Consider the following 19,949-nt stretch of genomic DNA (forward strand, 5'->3'; position numbering starts at 1 on the left):
TCTGAACAGGAAGGAGACAAAAAGAGCCCCTCCCCTCTGCTTAGACATCAGAGAGATGCAAGTGAGCAAGGAGCACTCCCCCAGTTAAAAAAAAAAAAAAACAGACAACTTCCAGAGTATTTCCCAGTAGCATTCCATGGCAGATTTGGGTCAAGTTCCCAAACGTCCTATCTATACTTGGAGCATTCAAGAAGAGGAACAGAGGTTCAAAATGATAACTCTGAGGGCAGGGCATGTCTTTCCATGCCTTTCATATCTGAGATTAATTACCTTCAGTAAGCCTGTGTTTACTGTCTTTTTATTCTTTGGGGGAAAAAGTAGTATTTAACTTCACTGTGCAGTATATATTTGAACATTATATAACACATTTTTATGTAACAGGTTCTTGACATAAAACAACATTTTCCTTACTATCTAAATGTATTCAGGGAACAACTGGCATTAAAGAAATCTATCTATATATATGTACACATTCAGGCTGTGGACATCTGTCTTTGGGGTAAGGCGCTGGGAAGAGGAGGGGAAGGTGAGAGACTTTACAAAAGTTCTCCTCCCAGTGATGGCCACGTCAGGGGGCAGTGGTAATGAGTTCTGTTCATCTCTCACAAGCTGCCTGGGGAGGGGCTGACTGAACCACATGAGGCCCATGACAGGGCAATGCCACAGGGAGGCAGGGGGAAAGCAGGAGACACACACCCGAACGTAAGGAGCATGCCCACAAACCCCTGTGAGTGCCCCTCGGGCAATATCCAAATGTGCGCCCCTTGTGCCCCCCTCAGAGGACTCCAGTCCTGTTTAGCAGGAGGCATGCACCACGCTTGTGAACAAGAAGTGAAGTGGAAAGTGAAAGTGTTAGTTGCTCTGTCATGTTTGACTCTTTACAGTCCCACAGACTGTGTAGCCTGTCGGGCTCTTCTGTCCATGGGATTTCCCAGGCAAGAATACTGGAGTGGGTTGCCATGCTCTCCTCTAGGGGATCTTCCCGAACCAGGGATCAAACCCAGGTTTCCTACCTTGCCAGCAGATTCTTTACCACCTGAGCCACCAAGAAAGCCCGTCAACAATAAGACCGGTTACCAATCATCGAGGGCCTGCTTGACTCGACACTGATCGAATCCAGAGGTTCCTCCCAGCAGACATCCACCGCCGCGTTTAGCGAGCAGACTCTGACCCTCCCCCTCCCCCTGCCACAAATCCAGCCGGGCCCCATCCCAGCTGGGCAGTTCACAAAACCACCTCACTTGTAAAATAAGGATAGTCGCTCTACCTACCTCATGGGGTTATTATGAGGATTGAACAAGTTAATAAACATAAGGTGACTAACATCTGCTGGCACTCAGAGAATGTTCAATAAACATTAGCTGCCCTTACCATCATTATTATTATTTCTATTTTGCAAATGAGGTAAATCAGACTCAAAGAAGCTAACTAATTTGCCCAGGTCACACATTTCAAACAGCAGTTGAACACATAAACACTTGTAAATGTTTTACTTAGCATATGTACAAAATCTAATGGGTAGAGTATTAACCAGAATATTAAATTAGACAGACCATCCATCCCCTTCTTTAACCAGGCTGGCTAAACATGAGTTTATCCTATTTAAAAGGACAGCATGTACTAATGTAAAAATCATTTCCCATCATATGCCAGTACTCCACGTTCTCCTGAAGCAAAGATGACTAAAGCTTATCCAATTTCGTCTCCCCAACTGTAGTTCCCCAACTCAATCCTTCCTTCCACTTGGACTTAATTACTCATGGCCACGTCCACTGGCGCCCCCGTTTCACTCCCTCATCTCATGCCCCACCTCTCCACAGGTGGACCTCCTTCCCTCCTGTGCGTAGTCCCTGAGTGCCTGCCCCACCCCATCTCCTCCTCCTCTCATTCACTGGGATTGGACAAACATGTCCTGAAGCTCCCTGGGCCTCTAATTTGGGGAAACCAAGATTAATGCTCCAAAAGTGATTGGCCTGGAACCTGCAGGTAAGATATTCCCAGAGACAGCCCAACACGATATGGGGTGCAGCAGTACCTAAAATAATCAGCGCTAGCGAGATCAAGGGCTGGGGAGACACTGCTGCCCAGCAAGAGAGGAGGAAAAGCACAATGAAGGATAGCTCCAGGAGGACTAAGCATTTGAGCTGGAGCTTAAAGAAGCCTAGGATTTGGACGAGGGAAGGTTGAGGCACAGAACAGGCCACGGGCTGGTCCAGGGAGCCGACAGTCCCGTGCACACTGCCAGGTGGGCTGGGTATGGAAAAGGAAGAAGGAGCAGCAAACCTGACAGCTAATATCCGTGAATGCTCACTATGATTCATGAAGCGCTTTCTGTATTTTTCATTCTTTAACTCACTGAATCCATACAGCACTCTGAGGTAAGGACTAGAAAGTGAAAGTGAAGTCTCAGTTGTGTCTGACTCTTTGTGACCCCGTGGACTGCCAGGCTCCTCTGTCCGTGGGATTTTCCAGGCAGGAATACTGGAGTGGGTGACCATTTCCTTCTCCAGGGGAATCTTCCTGACCCAGGGGTTAAACCTGGGTCTCCAGCACTGCAGGCACACTCTCTACCAGCTGAGCCACCAGGGAAGCCCAAGGACTCGAGTAATTCCCATCTTATTGATGAGCACACCAAGACAGAGAGCAAAGCAACTTGACCACAAGTCATAAAACCAGTAAGGATATAAAATCTGGCTCCGAAGTCTGCACTTTTAGCCACCCAACCAAAGTCCCTTTCAGGACAGCCTGATGGTGAAGCGGTACAGCTATCCTGAGGATGAATGAGACCATGTGTGCAAGTTGTTTGCAACCTGTTACGCCAAGGCCACCGATGCTGGCAACAGGCTGCAGTTAATATCCACGATGGATCTGCTAGCAGCTGAAGCAGGAGAGACACATCAGGACAAGAAACGGGACCCAAGCCAACAAAGACAGTGTAAAGAGCAGAGACCTGGACAGACACCTACCTTTATGGTGTGTAGGAAGAAAACCCAGAGGCTGAGGGAGAAGGGGATTTCAGGAAGGAAGAAAAGACACGTGGGTAAAAGCTGCAAAAGGGCCAAGATCAACAACTGAGGACTAAGAATGGGCGCCTGGAATTCAAGACTTAAAAGTTTTGGGGGATATTTGAGAAGAAATAAGAAGGATGGTAGAGAAAGAAGCCAGAGGGCAGGAGCTGAGGATGGAGCAGATGAGAGAGTCGAGGGGGTAAATGTTCAGCCCTGGGAGCGGCTGCTGGGCAGGGAGGGGAGAGAGAGGCAGAGGGGCCCAGGAGCACAAGCGCACATATGTAAAAGCTGCCTGCTGCACAGCAGCCCACAGTAGGCCTGTTTCCTCCTCTTCCATCCTTCCCTCATCGGTCAAGACAAGGGCTTTTCTGGGGTTGGTGAGGAGGCTGAGAGAAAGAAGCACGAAGCAAATTCTAGTGGCAGCACCCTGGCAGTGCTGGGAAGGGAGTGCAGCAGGCACTGAGGGAGGGCTTTCCTGTGTACCTGGCATCTTACACGTTATCATCTCCCCTGATCTTGGGACTCCGACGGGCAAGCACCTTCACTACACCACTGAGGCAGAGCCTGCGGTCAGGGGAGTTCAGCACTTGTCCAAGGACACACCATCCAACCCAAGTCCTAGGTCCTGCTACCAGAGACCAGGCTCCTGCCCAGAGGCTCCAAGAGGGAACAGGAAAGAAATTCACTTGCTTTTTCCAAACTAAGAGGCGAGGAGGAGAGATGAGGGAAAGAGACAAAACATTTTGAGCAGAAAGGAAGAGAGGCTGAGGGTGCTTAAGTCAGAGCAGGTCTTGTTTAGAGAGAGGAGGAGGAAAGCCAGGGTGGATGTTAGGAGTAAGTCTGAGTGTTATAATGAAGCGGCAATGAGGAGAGAAAAGACTGTGGAGAAGGGTGACATGCCTGCATTTCCAGGCTTTCAATTAAACCTCAAGGTTTAAAAAGAAAGTAAACAATTACTTCCCTTCGTTTGCTACCATGATGTTAATTCAAATCACTGCCTGTGATTGTAATATCATTTGGGGCAGAAAATGTTCCTTTAATATTTGACTTTCTCCAACTACCATGGGAGTCGACGATAGAAACACAAATAGAAGAAAACCCACAAAAGGAAGGCAGCCCTTATACCAAAGAGAGATACTGAATATTTAGCTTTGACATATGCATATGCATTTTGTTAACGAGTCTTTCTACAGTGCTTGTCCCTTGTTTAGTATATATAAATGGCATATAGATCATTGGTATGAAGTGATAAATCTGAAAGTAGGGCCACTTCCTTTTCCTCTCTTTGGTAGGCAAACCTCTTCTGCAAATAGCTGACAAACTCCTGAATAGTCATCATTTTATAAATCATTTGAAATGGATTCTTTAAAACACCATCTGTTGATCTGTTTAAGTTTCCTATGAAAACAGGACGTCAGCTCAGATATTCTGGAGGTTCCAGCAGGTAAATACCAACCCGAATTCAGCCATATTAAATATTCAGAGAAGCACAGAACTTTAGAGCAGAAGGGAACTGTTGAGATCACCTCGGTCTCCTGTCTTACTTTCCATCTGAGGCAAGTAGAACCCAGAAGGGTTCTGTGACTTGCCCCAAGTGGCACAGCCGTGAAAACCCAAGTCTGGGCTGGAACCAGGAGATTCTAACTCTCAGGCTAGCACTCTTCCACCACCCCTGCTCTTTTCTCTCTCCCTCTTTCTAAACCTTAGGGGCTGGAATAAGATATACATTTAACTATAGTTTTAACCTATTTATATTATTCACCAGCTACATCTACAATCAAAACAAAACATATGTCTACAGATTCAGCTTTAGATATACAGGCAATTTCAAACCCTGCCCGGGGAAATTTTAAAGCCTTCCAAGTATGTTTAACAAAGTGTTTTAAAGACTTAGCAATAAAGTGAACTCAGTAATAGAGCATGGAGTGAAAGGCTGAACTTTGTATTAAGAAAACATTTTGGAGTTTCATTGATATGGAAATCGAAATTAACAGCAGTGATTTTTTTTTTTCTTTTTTTAAGTCTTGCAAGCACGGAGAGCATGAGATTATTCAAAACTGCTCTGGAGCAGCAAAGATTATTTTAAGCTCATGATTCAACCAGCACATTAATTAAAAACTCTACCAACCCAAATCGACAGATCCTGATATCAATGGGACAAGAAGAATTAAAATAATAGTTGTCACATAAAAATAGATTAAAAGAGGGAACAGCGGCGGATGTCAGAAGGGCAATGACAAGCAAGCGTTGTGGGAAACTAGATGCAGCTAATGGGCAGCTTTTATGGATTTTTTTTTTTTTTTAAAAACGAAGATCCTAGAAATACACGTACAGTCAAGAAATGCTTCTTTGAATCTTGTTTCTGGAAGCTAAGTGATAAAACTTGGCTAATAATTCCTTGCCGAGGAGTAGCTATGCAAGCAGGGAGAGGAGACCACAACCGCGGAAAGAGACAAAACAGGGCTAGGTGATCCGAAGGGGCCAAAGCAGTGGAGGGAACAGGGCACTGAGAAACGTGAGGTGAGGGGGCACAGCCTGTTACTCCACCGGCCAGCACCAACTTAACAACAGACGCCTATGGCCAGTAGTGCCTTTCCTTTCCCTGCGTCTGCCCTCGGCTCTGCAGCCGGCTCCCACGACCCCTCGGGGTGACTGACTTGATCCCCACAAGGTCGGCATTAATTTCTATTCTTCCACTTATTCCTCCGAGCAAACGAGAGCTCTCTCGGCTGTCAACGCCCGACAGTCTCGAGCGGGAAGCTTTTTCTTTGACATCTGTCAAATCCGGTGCTAAAGCCAGCCTCGCTGCGCCCTCCGCGGGTCTCCAGGACTCCAGGGCGGCCGGCGGGCCCACACCTGGGCATCGGGTGACATTCCGCCTGTCGTGGAGCACCTGCTCGCAGACCCACGGGGATCCTCCCCGGACTGCCCAGGACCCAGACGGCGCAGGCCGGACCGAAGTTCGCATGAGGGAGTCGGCCGCATCCCCGGGCCGGGAATACCAGGTGCAGCCCCAGCACCCGTGAAAGGGTCAAAGGGGTAGGGGGTGGCTCGGACTCCCCAAGCCCGGCGGAGACGCCCTCCCCGCCCCCACCCAGCCCTGCAGGCTCCCGAAAGGAAAGTAGAGGGAAGAGGGAGGAAGGGCAGAAGCCGCATCTCTAACCCAACGCCCTTGGAGTGCAGCCGTCAAGGATGGTCCCCTCGGGGGTCCCTGAACCTTCCGGGGATACATCCTAGGACTAGCCCTCAGCCGGGTCACTGATCCCAAAGGGTGGAGCTGTCCCTTTAAGAGGCAGCTGGCTGCTCCTGCCACCACCACCACCACCGCCCCCCCAACCCCAACCCCGCCACTTCAGGTAGCTATGCCCGCGGAGGGGAGACGGGTATTTCCGCGGACTCTCTCCCGGTCCCTTTAAGGGTGCCTGCGGCACCTCTGCCCGTTCTAGTCCGCAGCGCCAGCCCCCGCGAGGGAGGATGGGGGCGGACGAGCGCGGCGCCTTTAAGGGGCGCAGCCTCCCCGCGGCCCGGGTGGGGGCAGGGAGCGGGCACGGGCCCTTTAAGGCCGGCAGCGGGCACGTCGGGCAGGGCTCCCCGGCGGCCGGGCTGCGCCCCGGGCGGCGGCGGGGGCTTTGAGCCTGCCAGGGTGCTAACGGCCCCGACGGGGTGCCCGCGGCCGCACCGCTGGCTGCGGCCAGCCCGACACTCACCGTGGCTCGCCGGGAGCGCCCGCGCCCGCGCCCCCACTCGGATCCCGCGGCGGCGGCGGCGGTGAGTCCGGCGCGGGTAAACAGGCACCTCCGTCCCTGACCTACTTTCTGCCTTCCCTAAATGTCGCACCACTAACCTACTTTCCGACCAATCCGCTCCCCGCCGGCCCAGGCCCGGCCCCCCGCCCACCAATCGCTGTGCCCAACCCCCCTTCCCCGCCCACCAATGGAGGAGTCGCGGAGCCCGGATACCTGCCTCTTCCCTCCAGCCAATCCTAGAGCCCGAAGAGAGCCGGTCTCGGCGGCCACCCCCGGCCAATCCGCGCGCGGCTCGGCGGCCTAATAGCCAGTTGTGTGGCAGCAAGAGAGGCCGCTGACCAATGGCGAGGCGGCGAGGGCCGGTTTACCTGCTACTTTCCCGTCACCAATCGCTTGGCGCACAGAAGCACACGCCCCAAAGAGAGGACCAATCGACGCGTTTTCCCTGGATTTCCTCGCCCCTGTCCTCTCTCTTTCCCCTGGTCTCCCGTTAGCCTTGGCCACTGCGGGTCCAGACGCCGCACTCTTTGCAGTCGCTTGAGATGTCCTTCTCTAGGTTCCTGACTTGCTTCTGGGTCACGGCTCTCACTACATCTCCTTTTTTCACTCGGGGCATCCTGACTAAAGCAACATTTCCTCGTTCCCCTACCTCCAACTCCATCTAGGAAAACAGTTTTAGGAACACAGAGTGCCAGACCCTACCCAAAACATCCTGGTTTGCCAACGTCCAAACGAGAGAAGAAATACTTGGTATTTCTAGAAGGTTTTTCAATTCAAGTGTCCTTTAAGTTCTTTTCGTTCTTCCTGACCTCCAAGCATCCGATTGGAGCTGTCTTTCCTGTTCAAAAGAGAAAACTCTAGCCTGGAGCCATTCCAGTGCTTTTCCTTTCAGTGGCCGCACTACTGTGTAGCAGACAACTTCCCAGTGGCTCTGTTTCTACCGTAGAAAAGCTGTCCAAGGAGTGAGACGGAAGGAAACAAATAGCTGCAGAAAATAAATGTTTCATAACAAGATACAACTTGAGTACTGAGAGGAGGAAGAATCTTATTTTTGCATCTCAAGCACTTGACAGAGGGCCTTTAACACAAAGAGCTCCCTACCCTTTTAGATGTTAAACTCCCTAAATGAAAGGACCTCGTCTTTTTTGTTATACTCACCCCCTCACCTTTAGCACCTAGCTGGGAGTGAGATGGAGGGATGGGGGCAGTGCCTGATTCCTAGCATGTTTGTTGACTGGATATGGGAACAAATTGATCTAAATCACTTAGCTCAATCTTGTGACCCAGACTACTCTCCAAGACACTAGATTTCTAGCCTTGTTCATTGAACACAGAAACTGCATTTTAAATATTGTAAAACGGTAGCCTGTCCTCAGTTTACTGCCAGGTACATAGTGGTTGTCTAAGCTCACTGCCAGGCACACATAGTGGTTGTCCAGTACATGCTTGTGGCCTGAATGGTGACCATTTGCAAGGTTAACCAACTTCATCACTAGCTTACTACTTTTCTGACGTTTACCTGCAGGTGGAATTTGATTGCCCTGATTTCATGAGGTGACCACACTATGTAAGTGGGATTTTAGCAGTACTTAACAAGATGTTGTGGACAAGATGAGGAACTACAAATCTAGATTCTAATGTAATTAGTTGGATAAGAAACTTGTATACTAACCATTACCTAAAGATGCTGATTAATGAACCCCTGTCCACCTGAAAGAAGAGCGGAGGTATAGCCATTTGTGCAGCATCTGCTGTATGCTAAGCGCTTTCCCTGTATCCTCCTTCTTAATCCAGACAATCCCACTTTACTAATGAGGAAACTGAAACTCAGAGTTTAACCAGCTGACCCAAGGTCATGCAGTAGGTGGATCCATAGAAGCTTGCCATTTAAAGCAAGATGGGGTTACAGTGCTGCCCAGGGGTGGTCATTATACATGTGGAGTATCGTCTCCAACGAAGGCCTGGCAAAGAAAAACCCTCTACAGGCCCAGGAGAGGGACCAGGATGTAACAAGGCTGGGGACTATGTCATAGGAGGAAGGATTAAAGGAAGCAGAAGGTTTTGCCCCAGGGATACAAGATAACTGTCTTCGTACATTTGAAGAGCTGTCAAACGGAAGAGAAATTGGACTTACTTTTAAGGACCCCATAAGGTGAAAGGGGGACCTATGGGTAGAAATTCTAGAATGACTCAATTTTCTAATAACTAGAGCCCCTTCTGCCCTGATAAGTTGAGTTTCTTGTCACAGAAAGTGTCCAAGTAATAACTGGATCCGCACGTTATTTAATATAATCTTCACATCACATTGGCCCCAGCAATTAATATGCTGGCTCTCCACACTTGCTAGGTAGACAACTTCTATCCAATAACTTAAACCTCTTTTGCATCCCATATAGGGATAGTAGAAGTATTAGTCACTCAGTTGTGTCTGACTCTTTGTGATCCCATGGACTACAGCCCACCAAGCTCCTCTGTCCGTGGAATTCTCCAGGCAAGAATACTGGAGTGGGTAGCCATTCCCTTATCCAGCAGATCTTCCCAACCTAGGGATTAAACCCAGTCTCCCACATAGCAGGTATTCTTTACCATCTCAGCCAGCAGGGAAGCCCCATATCTACTTCACAAGATCGTTGTGAGAGAGAAGTGAGATAATAGACAGAAAGCCCCTAGCACAATGCCTGGAACACAGTAAAGAGTCAATGTGTATTAAGTTAAAATTCTATGAAATAGATATTTACTGCATCTGTTTTATAGATAATGTTAGTGAAAACAAAGTAGCACAATCCAAAGTAATCCTCCAAACTCTGATTCAGTAATCAGATCCACTAGAATTAACTGAAGAGTTTTTTTTTTTTTTTCAATACAAATTCTCAAGCCCCAGTCTAGAAGATTCTGTTAAATATCTTTGGGATTGGAGATGTAGTCAAATTTGGGAATGACTGATTTAATGGAATAACCACAGGCTCTGAAGTCAAACAGACCTGAGGTCAAATTCTAGGACTGTTGGATTGAATGGAGAAGCTAATGACAGGACCAGGAAGTTATGCAGTCTGATGTCTTTGGAAAGAAGTTGAGAAATAAGCAGAAATGTGTTGTATAAATGGTAGCATGACAACAATATTTACTGCAGGTTTACAGTGAGTCTGGTACTGTTCTAAGAGCCTTATTGCATTACCTCAATTTTCACGAATTCCTATAAGGCAGTTACTTCTACTATTCCCATTTTACAGATGGGGAAACTGAAGACATCAGGCTATTTAAATAGTCTGACCCCAGAGCTCACACTCTTAAGTACTTCAGTAAATTACCTCTTCCTTTTGATGATTCCTTTGGAAAACAAAGAAACTTCATACATTAGAGACGTAAGTTCAAGAATCACCAATTCAAAGGTGGTAAGCATTTTTTTTCCCCCAAATGATTAGGGTTTCATGTAGAAGAAAAGACAAGGCACAGGAGTATGCCTTAGAGATAAGGATGTCATCTCAGACTTAGGAAATGCAAGAAACAGAAGCCTCTCAACTACCTTAGTCCAAAGAGGGAGATTTCTCTGGAGGAGACAATGGTAGCTCATAGACTCCTAGAGTAAGAAGCACACATATCCTTATAGAGGATTAGAACTGGGATGTACCAGTTAGGCATGAAGCAGTTCCCATTTTCTCCTCTGGGGTCGTGTTGCCTCTGGACTGGTCTTTTCTCTATCTGCCTGATGATCTTTTTTTTCTGTAGCTCTTTATTCCACCCCATTTGTACATGGTCCTTTATGGATGCTCTCAACCCCTGAGAGAGAGAGAAAGAAATAGGAGAGATTGTCAAAGTGGGGCATGGGCTGAGCAACAGTCCCCAAAGGTGCCTACTGAAGTGAAAGAAGAATCAGAACAGGAGAAAATACAGAGTAATAAGAGAAAGGGAAGGAGAAGCAAGAAAGTGAAAAGCTGCATTTGAAAAACTGGAAGAAAATCTCAACAGGTGTAGAAACAGGCTGCTGCTGCTAAGTCGCTTCAGTCGTGTCCAACTCTGTGTGACCCCATAGACGGCAGCCCACCAGGCTCCTCCGTCCTTGGGATTCTCCAGGCAAGAACACTGGAGTGGGTTGCCATTTCCTTCTCCAATGCATGAAAGTGAAAAGTGAAAGTGAAGTCGCTCAGTAAATGTCCAACTCTTCACCACCCCATGGACTGCAGCCTACCAGGCTCCTCCGTCCATGGGATTTTCCAGGCAAGAGTACTGGAGTGGGGTGCCATTGCCTTCTCTGAGAAACAATATAAGGGGAACTTATACTTGAGCAAAAGGTTTTGTTATAACAACAAAGAAATTTGACTGTAAAAAAGCTGTTTTCCTGAAACTGCTTCTAGAGTCAGATCAATGTAGGATATTGGGAAAATCGAGCATAAAAAAATCAGTGAAGACAACGTGTCACCAGTGAGTACAGATGACTTTTTGAAGACGTTTTTCATTTAAGGGGAAATTAGGAAAAGAATCGTCTATCACAGCAACTGATCCAGTTGAGAGTGATTTATGATGATATGTGTAGGTGCACTTTGATTTTTTTAAACTGAAGTGGACATATCTGGGTGTACAAAAATGGGAACTTGAAACGATCAGGCATTAATGAGTTAACCAGTATTTATAATACTTTCAGCTGATTTTCTTTAATGACCTTCCTTGACTCTTTTTTGAATAAGATAGTCCTAGCAGTTCAGAATGGGAAAGCAGTAATACCTTATTTGGAATGTGTCCTAGACCGTGTTATTAGGCTTTAGATTAGATCTTGTTTGCAGACATGGCCAAGATTTCAGAGATGCTGGTGATCAGATGTCAAAGGGGCTTTTCCATTTGGCTGAGGGGTGTTTGCTAGAGGGAGCTAAAGCACCAGTAACCGCATTGCTTCCCCCACAGAAGCCTTGAAGAACATACACTGTCTTTATAAAACTGGCACAGGTTTTGCCCTGCTTTGCTAGAGTGAGCGTCACTAAAATTCATGCTCCAAATTTAAAAAAAGAAAAAGAATGTTTCTAGTTAGTAAAGCAAAGTGAAGTGTTAAGTCAAGCCTTTTAAGTAGTACATTAACTTAAACAAAATCACAATATGCTTTTGAGAAAGAAAAGAGGGGATAGATTGGGCGGAATTTGACCTAACACATTATCAAAGCACGCTACAAAAGTATGGCAATTAGTATGGAATTGGTTTCAAAACAAACCAATAAGTGAATGAAAAGGCATCTAGAAATAGACCCAATGGATGTGAAAACTGAGTATAATATAAAGGTGAATTTTAAATTATCAGGGAAAAAAGATGGATTTTTCAATAAATGCTATTAAAACAACTAGCTAGCCATGTTGAAACACATAAAACTTGTTCTTTACCCTAATCTTTACAAGAAAATATAACCAACCATTATTTAGGATTTGAATGTAAGGAGTGCAATCTATTAAAAAACATTAGAAGAAAATGTGAGTAAAATTTGTATAAACTTGAAAGGCCTTTCTAAACTTTACACAAAATTCAGAGACCATAAAAATAAAGGCTGATTATATAAATGTATGTGCACACCTATAGACCCACACACATCATGAGAAAAAGAAATGGGACAACCAGCAAACAAGCCAAGAACACACTATTAAGAATGCATCAGGATTTCCCTGGTGGCACAGTGGATAAGAATCTGTCTGCCAATGCAGGCGACATGGATTCGATCCCTGGCCTGGGAAGCTTCCACATGCTGAGGAGCAGCTAAGCCCAGGCACCACACACTACTGAGCCTGCATTTTAGAGCCCACGGGTTACATCTGCTGAGTCTGTGTGCCGAAATTACTGAAGCCCAAGTGCCCAGAGCGTGCGTTCCACAACAAGAGCAGCCACAGCAACGAGAAGCCCATGCACCACAACCAGACGGTAACCCCTGACTGCTGGAAACTAGAGAAAGCCTGCACAAAGCAACAAGACTCAGCGCAGCCAAAAGTAATAAATAAATGATGCACCATGCATATTCCAGTTAAAAGGTCAGAAGTTAGGATAGTGAGACATAAGCGATACTTCTGGGGGTATTATTTAAACCTGTCATTTGTAATAGAAAAAATACTCTTTTTAAAGCATTATTGCTTATAAAGCTGTCCTTTTTTTGGCTTTCCATCTCTTTTTGTTTCTTTAAAAGTCAGTAATCTCCTTAGAATGTATGTATGTGTATAACTGAGTCACTTTGCTATACAGTGGAGATTGGCATAACATGGTAAATCAACTATACTTCAATTTAAAAACTGTGGAAAAAAAATTATCGCCAAGCACTATCCCAGGCAACAAAGCCTTCTGGATTCTCTGCAGTAACTCTGGGTCCTTTACTCCATTCGTAGGAAAGCTACTGATTCTGTACCTGCCTAAGGAAAACTCATTTTGCACACAGATGTGTGTGCATTAAGTGAATGATTGCTACTCAAATCTTTCCTTTTTCTTTGCAATTAAAAAACAAATGAAGGAACAAGAAGAAAAAGAATATCCATTGCTTTTCTCCCCCTGATTATAAAACTAATACATTTTTGTGACAAAAAATTCACAAACATAAAATAATGTATAATCTCACTAAGCGTATATAACCCCCATTAAAATATTGATGTATTTTCCTTGTCGAGTTTTCTTTATAACTATGTTATATTATAATCTAACTTTTATCACACTGAAATTTTGTTTGGTATCCTTCTTTTTAAAATTAACCTGTTGTGGGACTTCCCTGGCAGTCCAGTGGTTAAGACTCTTACTTCCAATGTAGGGGGCGCTGGTTCCATCCCTGGTCAGGGAACTAAGATCCCACAAGCCTCATGGTGTGGCCAAAAACATTAAAAAATAAAAGGAATCTATTGTGAACATTCAGCCATGTCATTAAGCCTTATTCTACAACATGACGCCTAATGGCTACAGGCTATTTCATTGTATGGAGTCACCCTACACCAACAAGCAAAACCTTCACATTGTCTCCAGTTTCTTTTATTGTTAATAGTTTTTGTAGAATATAGGTTTATGGAATGGGCCCACAGCTTCCTTACCCTACATCATTACCCCATGGGGTTCAAAGAAGCAGTTGGTATAGACAATGAATACCACATATATTTTCTTGTCAGGTTTTGGGTTTGTTTGTTTTTTTTTCCCCCTCCTGTGACTATTTCTCTCTCTGTCATAAATCTTATGTTAAAGATACAAGAAAATTTATATACAGTCCAATTAAAACAAATCAGGAAATGATTATAGCTTGATAAGTGGTCTTTGGAAAATTTATTACCCCAATCCTATGTTTCAAAGGGCACTCCAGCTATCAAAAGGATTGATTGACAATAAAACATACTGTAAATAAAGATATTCAAATCTTGAATATCAATAGAGTCATTTAGTTTCAGTTGTATTATTATTTTTGCCCCCATGCTGAGTCTTTTTCTTTATCTGCTGCCAAATCGTTTCTTTGTGCATTTGTACATCTGCCAGAGGGAGGCAAGGAAATATGGTTAAATGATGTTATTTCTTAGACTTTGAGAGATTGGATAGGAGACAAAAGTTGAAAGTTATCAGCAAAACAAGGTTGTACACTGACTCCTCTGCTTGTAAATTTCCCTCACTCTCAGTGCCTCTGTTCATGCTAAGCTGGCTCACACCTGCTGCTCCAGTTTGAAGGTCACTTCCTCGGGGAAGCCTTCTCTGACCTCCAAGGCATAAAAAGCACCCTGTGCTTCCTCTCTCAAAACATTAGTACACTTGTGATGTCTTGTCTTCCCATAAACTCTGTGAGGCAGATACCACACCTCTGTGGTTCTCTCCTATCTCCCACAGCTATCAAAATAGTACCTTCACAAAATCAAATATCGTTTGGATGAGTAAATAAAAAACAATGAGGAGATGTGAAAGTGTACTGCTCTTCCTCCATGGATATACGACACCTCCTCCCACAGAAACACGTGGGATTCAATTGTTCCCTTCAATTGCTCCCTCATCCAAAAACTCCCCAGACCACCCTCCTCATTTCTCCCAAACTCATCACTCTCCAGGCCTCTGCCCTTCTTGGCTTTTCTTCAAATACTTTTTACTATCTGACGTTCTGTTATGCATTCATTTATATATTGCATACCACCCTCAATGATATGTGAGAGAAGGGGTATTTTTACTGCTGTGGCTCCCACACTTAAACTCTAGCATATAGTAGGTGTGTAAATATCAGTTGAATGAGTGAATGAATGAATGAATGAGATTCCAGAACGCAGAGAAATCAGGCCGTTTTGGCTTTTAGCATGGTTATATCAGACTTCAGCAAAATCCACTGCATTATACACAAATAAATTATCTTTAATTTTCCCTCTAATTATTTTCATTGTTCCTATTATTTGCCATTTTTAGATGTGCCACTATCAAATTTTTATGGTTTATTACTTAAGAGTGAGTTGACAATATGTTCTCATAAAATATTTCATTGGGTATAAATAGAAACAAACAACAACCTTTTCCAAAAGCTATAGTAGAAACAGGTTTTTTTGTTTGTTTGTTTGCTTTGGAGTTTTTATGTTCAGAGAGTCTGACAATAAGGAGTAAGAAGTTTGATTCACCTTTGAGAAAAATAATTTATCAACTGGTTATGATATTATGTTATAATATGATATTATGTTATAATATTATGTTAAAATATTAGACCAGAACTATACAGAAAAAGTCAAAGAAAAATATAAAATAATGCCACATCCAAAATAAAACCCCATCATATCAGAGTGAATAAAAGTAAAGATATGTGTACATATGGACAAAGATATAAATATTCATAGAGATAAAGCTATGGGTAAGTTTTCTGCAAAGTTGTTTACAATAATCAAAATAATTTTAATATGAAACTAGGAGAGCCAAGTGCCCCAGAACACTTTATGTGTTCTCTGGCACCACTTCATGTTATTCTGGTTTTGTCTCCTTAGTTAAAGTCACCAGTTATCCACCTTCAAATTGGACAGCCTTTGAGATAACTTGCCGTACTGGGCTGGGATCCCTGGAAAATTCCAAGGTACTCTGCTCTTTGGCCTTGAAACCCCTTTTTGTCTCAACATAAATTAACTGAGAAATACCAAGAGCTGCCTTGTGAATTTCCAGTTCCAAGATGAATGCAAAACAACTTAAACAGTGTACTAGTAGTGCTTAGTGTTGTTTTTATTTCCAAATATTCTCCAACTTCAAGCCCTGCTTCTGGGGAAGACACTTTGCTGCTGAAGAACATTCAGAGCTAAGGAACCACCACAGTGTAATACCAGAACCTTGTATCCCACACCATGTCATTGCCTTGACTGAGAGCCCCAAATGAGGGGACCCAAATGAGGGAAGTATATTTTTTTCTCATTGACTTCCTGCTTCTTGGGGACAGCAGGTTTGAGAAAATGAAGGTGACTAGGTGACTGTATTGCTAGCGGTTCTCATATGATCCCTACCTCTTTTACTCCTCTATCCTCTTCTCCCATCACAGAATGCCATATTGGCACCTTGGTTGGTTGGCCTCAAATCCTGGTTCATTACAGTGTTTATGAGTTAACCTTTCCAAGTAGGTGAAGCTTAAATAGTTGGCAACCTCCCCCCCCCTTTTTTTTTTCCTTTCCACCTACCAAATGGAAATTCAGTATTAAAATCAAAATTTCAAAGTCTTCCTCCCATACAGCTTTAATGTAAGAAAAAGTAGACTTTCATTTTATTTTAGACAGGAAAGTAGTATTTATTGGTGGGTGAGAGTAAGCAGGGGACGGCATCAAGGCTTTTGTGAATGCAGGGCACAACTGGGGATGTATTTGACCCTACAGCTCTCCATCTGGCATAAGCTACTTTTCTGCCCCTGACTTTTCAAATTCATCCATGTTAAACTTAGCAAAACCGCACTTCTTGGAAATGTGGATTTCTGGCAGCCAGGGAACTTGAACTTGGCCTGCCTAGGGCCTCAGTCACCTGCTCCTTGTTCTGCAACTTGGTGCCAATGGACATTATGACTCTGCCAATGTGGACCCTGGCCACTGTGCCCTGGGGCTTTCCAAATGTACTGTGCATATCTGTCTGGAGCCTAGACTAGGGACAGCATGCCAGACATGAATGTCCACTGGAAAGGGCTGTCTCCAAGGTTCCTTAGGGCAACTCATACAAGCAATTGGCTGCTTGCATTATGCTGTTGCATAAACACTACATTACTGTCTGCAGCCATTGCACAGCAGGCCCCCATGGGGTAAACAGGCAACCTACCTTTTAAAATGACATTCCCACCACCATCCCTGCCTAGTCCTAGGAACTAAGGATCTATCTAATAAACAACAATTTTGTTATACTGCGATGGCACCCCACTCCAGTACTCTTGCCTGGAATATCCCATGGATGGAGGGAGGAGCCTGGTAGGCTGCAGTCCATGGGGTCGCTAAGAGTCGGACACGACTGAGCAACTTCCCTTTCACTTTTCACTTTCATGCATTGGAGAAAGAAGTGACAACCCACTCCAGTGTTCTTGCCTGGAGAATCCCAGGGACGGGGGAGCCTGGTGGGCTGCCATCTATGGGGTCGCACAGAGTCGGATACGACTGAAGTGACTTAGCAGCAGCAGCAGAAAAAAAGACTATGTTAAGACTTTCAGTCTACTTAATACTTCAGACCAGGTTTTGGGCATCCAGCTGTCTTCATTTGCAAGGCATCACATATTTTCATATTCCACAAATGGGGCTATTGAACAATGATGAATGAATGAAATACAATGCAACTATTTTTAGTATAATAATTGTAATTAAAAGGCAGTGGAATGATAACCTTGCCCAAGCATGTCTGAGATCTCCTTTCCATTTTCTCAAAACAATACTTTCCAGGTCTGACTGCAGAGACTTGTTGCTTGTTTCCCTTCTGGTAAAGAATAGGTAACACGACATTCTTTCTAAACCAAGCGAACTTGTGGTTTTTGGCTAGACACAATCCTCTTTTCTCCGTTTCTCCATTTGCACATTCTGGAGGATGAAATTTTCTTTTCATACATAGTGATAAATTGCCATAAACCAAATTAGTTTCTTAGGAAAGTAACCCTATTATCTACCTATAGTTTTTTCCTTAGCTTGAGATGATTTGTTATGATTATTTAAGAGGCAGAAAGCACACATAATAATAATAACACTTCCATAGTGGGTATCATATGCCAAGTGTTATTCCAAACACTTTCTGTATAGTGACTCAACCCAACACATTCCACAAAACAACTCTAGAGGTGACATTTTTAAAATTTGTATTTATTTGGCTGTGTCAGATCTTCATTGCATCATGCAAGATTTTTCCTTGTGGTGCAGGGATTCGCTATTTGCTGCACACAGGCTCTCTAGCTGTGGCACCAGGCTCCAGCATGTAGGCATGTGGGATCTTACTTCCCAACCAGGGATAGGAACCCACATCCCTTGCATTGCAAATTCCTAACCACTGGGCCACCAGGGAAGTCCCTTTTTCTCATTTTATAAAATCAGGAAATTGATGCATGGAGAGTTAAGTCCTAGGTTCCTAGCAGGTAAATGGCAGAGCCAGAACGCAAAACTGGTATTTGGCTTGAGAATCTCTGCTCCTAATCCATGTGCCGTCCTCACAGCAGCAACCCAGGGATCTGAGCATTATCCTCATCTTATGGGTGAGGCCGCTGAGGCCAGGAAAGGTGAAGTTCCTTGCCCAACATTGCAAAACTGGTAAGCAGCTGACCTAGGATTCAACCTGGGCTCAAGCCTCTTTGGTTCCAATGTCTGTGTTCTTTCCATCCCTTGAATTGCACTACCTAGGCTACAGTCCATGGGGTTGTGAAGAGTCGGACACGACTGAGCAACTTCCCTTTCACTTTTCACTTTCATGCATTGGAGAAGGAACTGGCAACCCACTCCAGTGTTCTTGCCTGGGGAATCCCAGGGATGGGGATCCTGGTGGGCTGCCGTCTCTGGGGTCGCACAGAGTCAGACACAACTAAAGTGATTTAGAGCAGCAGCAGTAGCAGCAGTACGTTTTGGGCTTCCCTGGCAATGGCACCCCACTCCAGTACTCTTGCCTGGAAAATCCCATGGACAGAGGAGCCTGGTAGGCTGCAGTCCATGGGGTCGCTAAGAGTCGGGAACGACTGAGCGACTTCACTTTCACTTTTCACTTTCATGCATTGAAGAAGGAAATGGCAACCCACTCCAGTGCTCTTGCCTGGAGAATCCCAGGGACGGGGGAGCCTGGTGGGCTGCCATCTGTGGGGTCGCACAGAGTCGGACACGACTGAAGTGACTTAGCAGCAGGTGGACACTAAAGAATCTGCCTGCAATGCAGGAGACCTGGGTTTGATCCCTGGATCAGGGAAGATTTCCTGGAGAAGGGCACGGCAGCCCACTCCAGTATTCTTGCCTGGAGAATTCTGTGGACAGAGGAGCCTGGCGGGCTACAGCCCGTAGGGTCACAAAGAGTTGGACACAACTGAGTGACTAACACTTCACTTTCACAGTGCTTTTTATTTCTACTGTCCTTTTAAGTATATCTGGCTTCTAAATTTGTGTGGACTAGGGTGAAAATCTAGCCATTGTAAAGAACTTTTTCCCATTAGAAAGTGATTTCAGACCTCCAAAAGCTCACCTTATAATTGACTACCTGCAATTCATTACATCTGAAAATTATGGATTGAGATTAGGAAATAAAATTGTAAAGTATTAGGTGCCACACGCAGTCTTTTGAAAAGGTAGACAAACATTCCATTTTGTTTCTTAATCTACAAAGGGTCTATCAAGTTGGTTGCACTAGAAAAATACATTTTCTCTAAAACAAAACAATGAATAGAAAAACAAAAAATATATAAGTAGTACTTTTTTTCTTGATTAGTTACTATTATGCTTCTAGATTTCTTATTCTTTGCAAAGCAAACAATAAGAGGCCATTAACTGCAAAGCAAAAAGTTCTCTCCCTCTCCAAGCTTCCCTCTCCAAGTTTCTATTTGCAAAAAAGTCCTTGGTGCATATTCAAACACACTGAGGGGAGTACAGTAGATGAGCTTGCCTGAATCTTAAGATAAAAGCTCCCTGGAAAAAAGGAGTCAAAACTGACTGTCATAGAACTCCATCATTTATATTTTCTTGTAAACATGAAGACCCAAAGGGCCTAATGTATGTTTTTATTTCTATTTCAGCAAATTTTCAGCTGAAGTGTGACTTCCATGTTCAGCATTTATTAG

General features: G+C 44.5%; 1 protein-coding gene and 1 pseudogene across 6 annotated transcripts in view; both read right to left on the reverse strand.

The window, feature by feature from the left end:
• Positions 1 to 6,915, reverse strand: part of BMAL1 (basic helix-loop-helix ARNT like 1) — a 116,800-nt gene extending 109,885 nt beyond the window's left edge. For 2 of the 6 annotated variants that reach the window (XM_069554333.1, XM_069554331.1), the window contains exon 1: positions 6,716 to 6,880. The gene's annotated coding sequence lies outside the window, so the exon portion shown is untranslated. Of the gene's footprint in view, positions 1 to 6,715 lie in introns of all 6 variants that reach the window. The other 4 variants (XM_069554332.1, XM_069554334.1, XM_069554335.1 and 1 more) reach the window with 4 other exon arrangements.
• Positions 6,916 to 16,852: 9,937 nt separating this feature from the next.
• Positions 16,853 to 16,999, reverse strand: LOC138421437 (small nucleolar RNA SNORA70; annotated as a pseudogene).
• Between the last annotated feature and the right edge of the window lie 2,950 nt (positions 17,000 to 19,949).

Source organism: Ovis canadensis, chromosome 15 (genome assembly GCF_042477335.2).
Source record: "Ovis canadensis isolate MfBH-ARS-UI-01 breed Bighorn chromosome 15, ARS-UI_OviCan_v2, whole genome shotgun sequence".
In the NCBI taxonomy this organism is placed as follows: domain Eukaryota; kingdom Metazoa; phylum Chordata; class Mammalia; order Artiodactyla; family Bovidae; genus Ovis; species Ovis canadensis.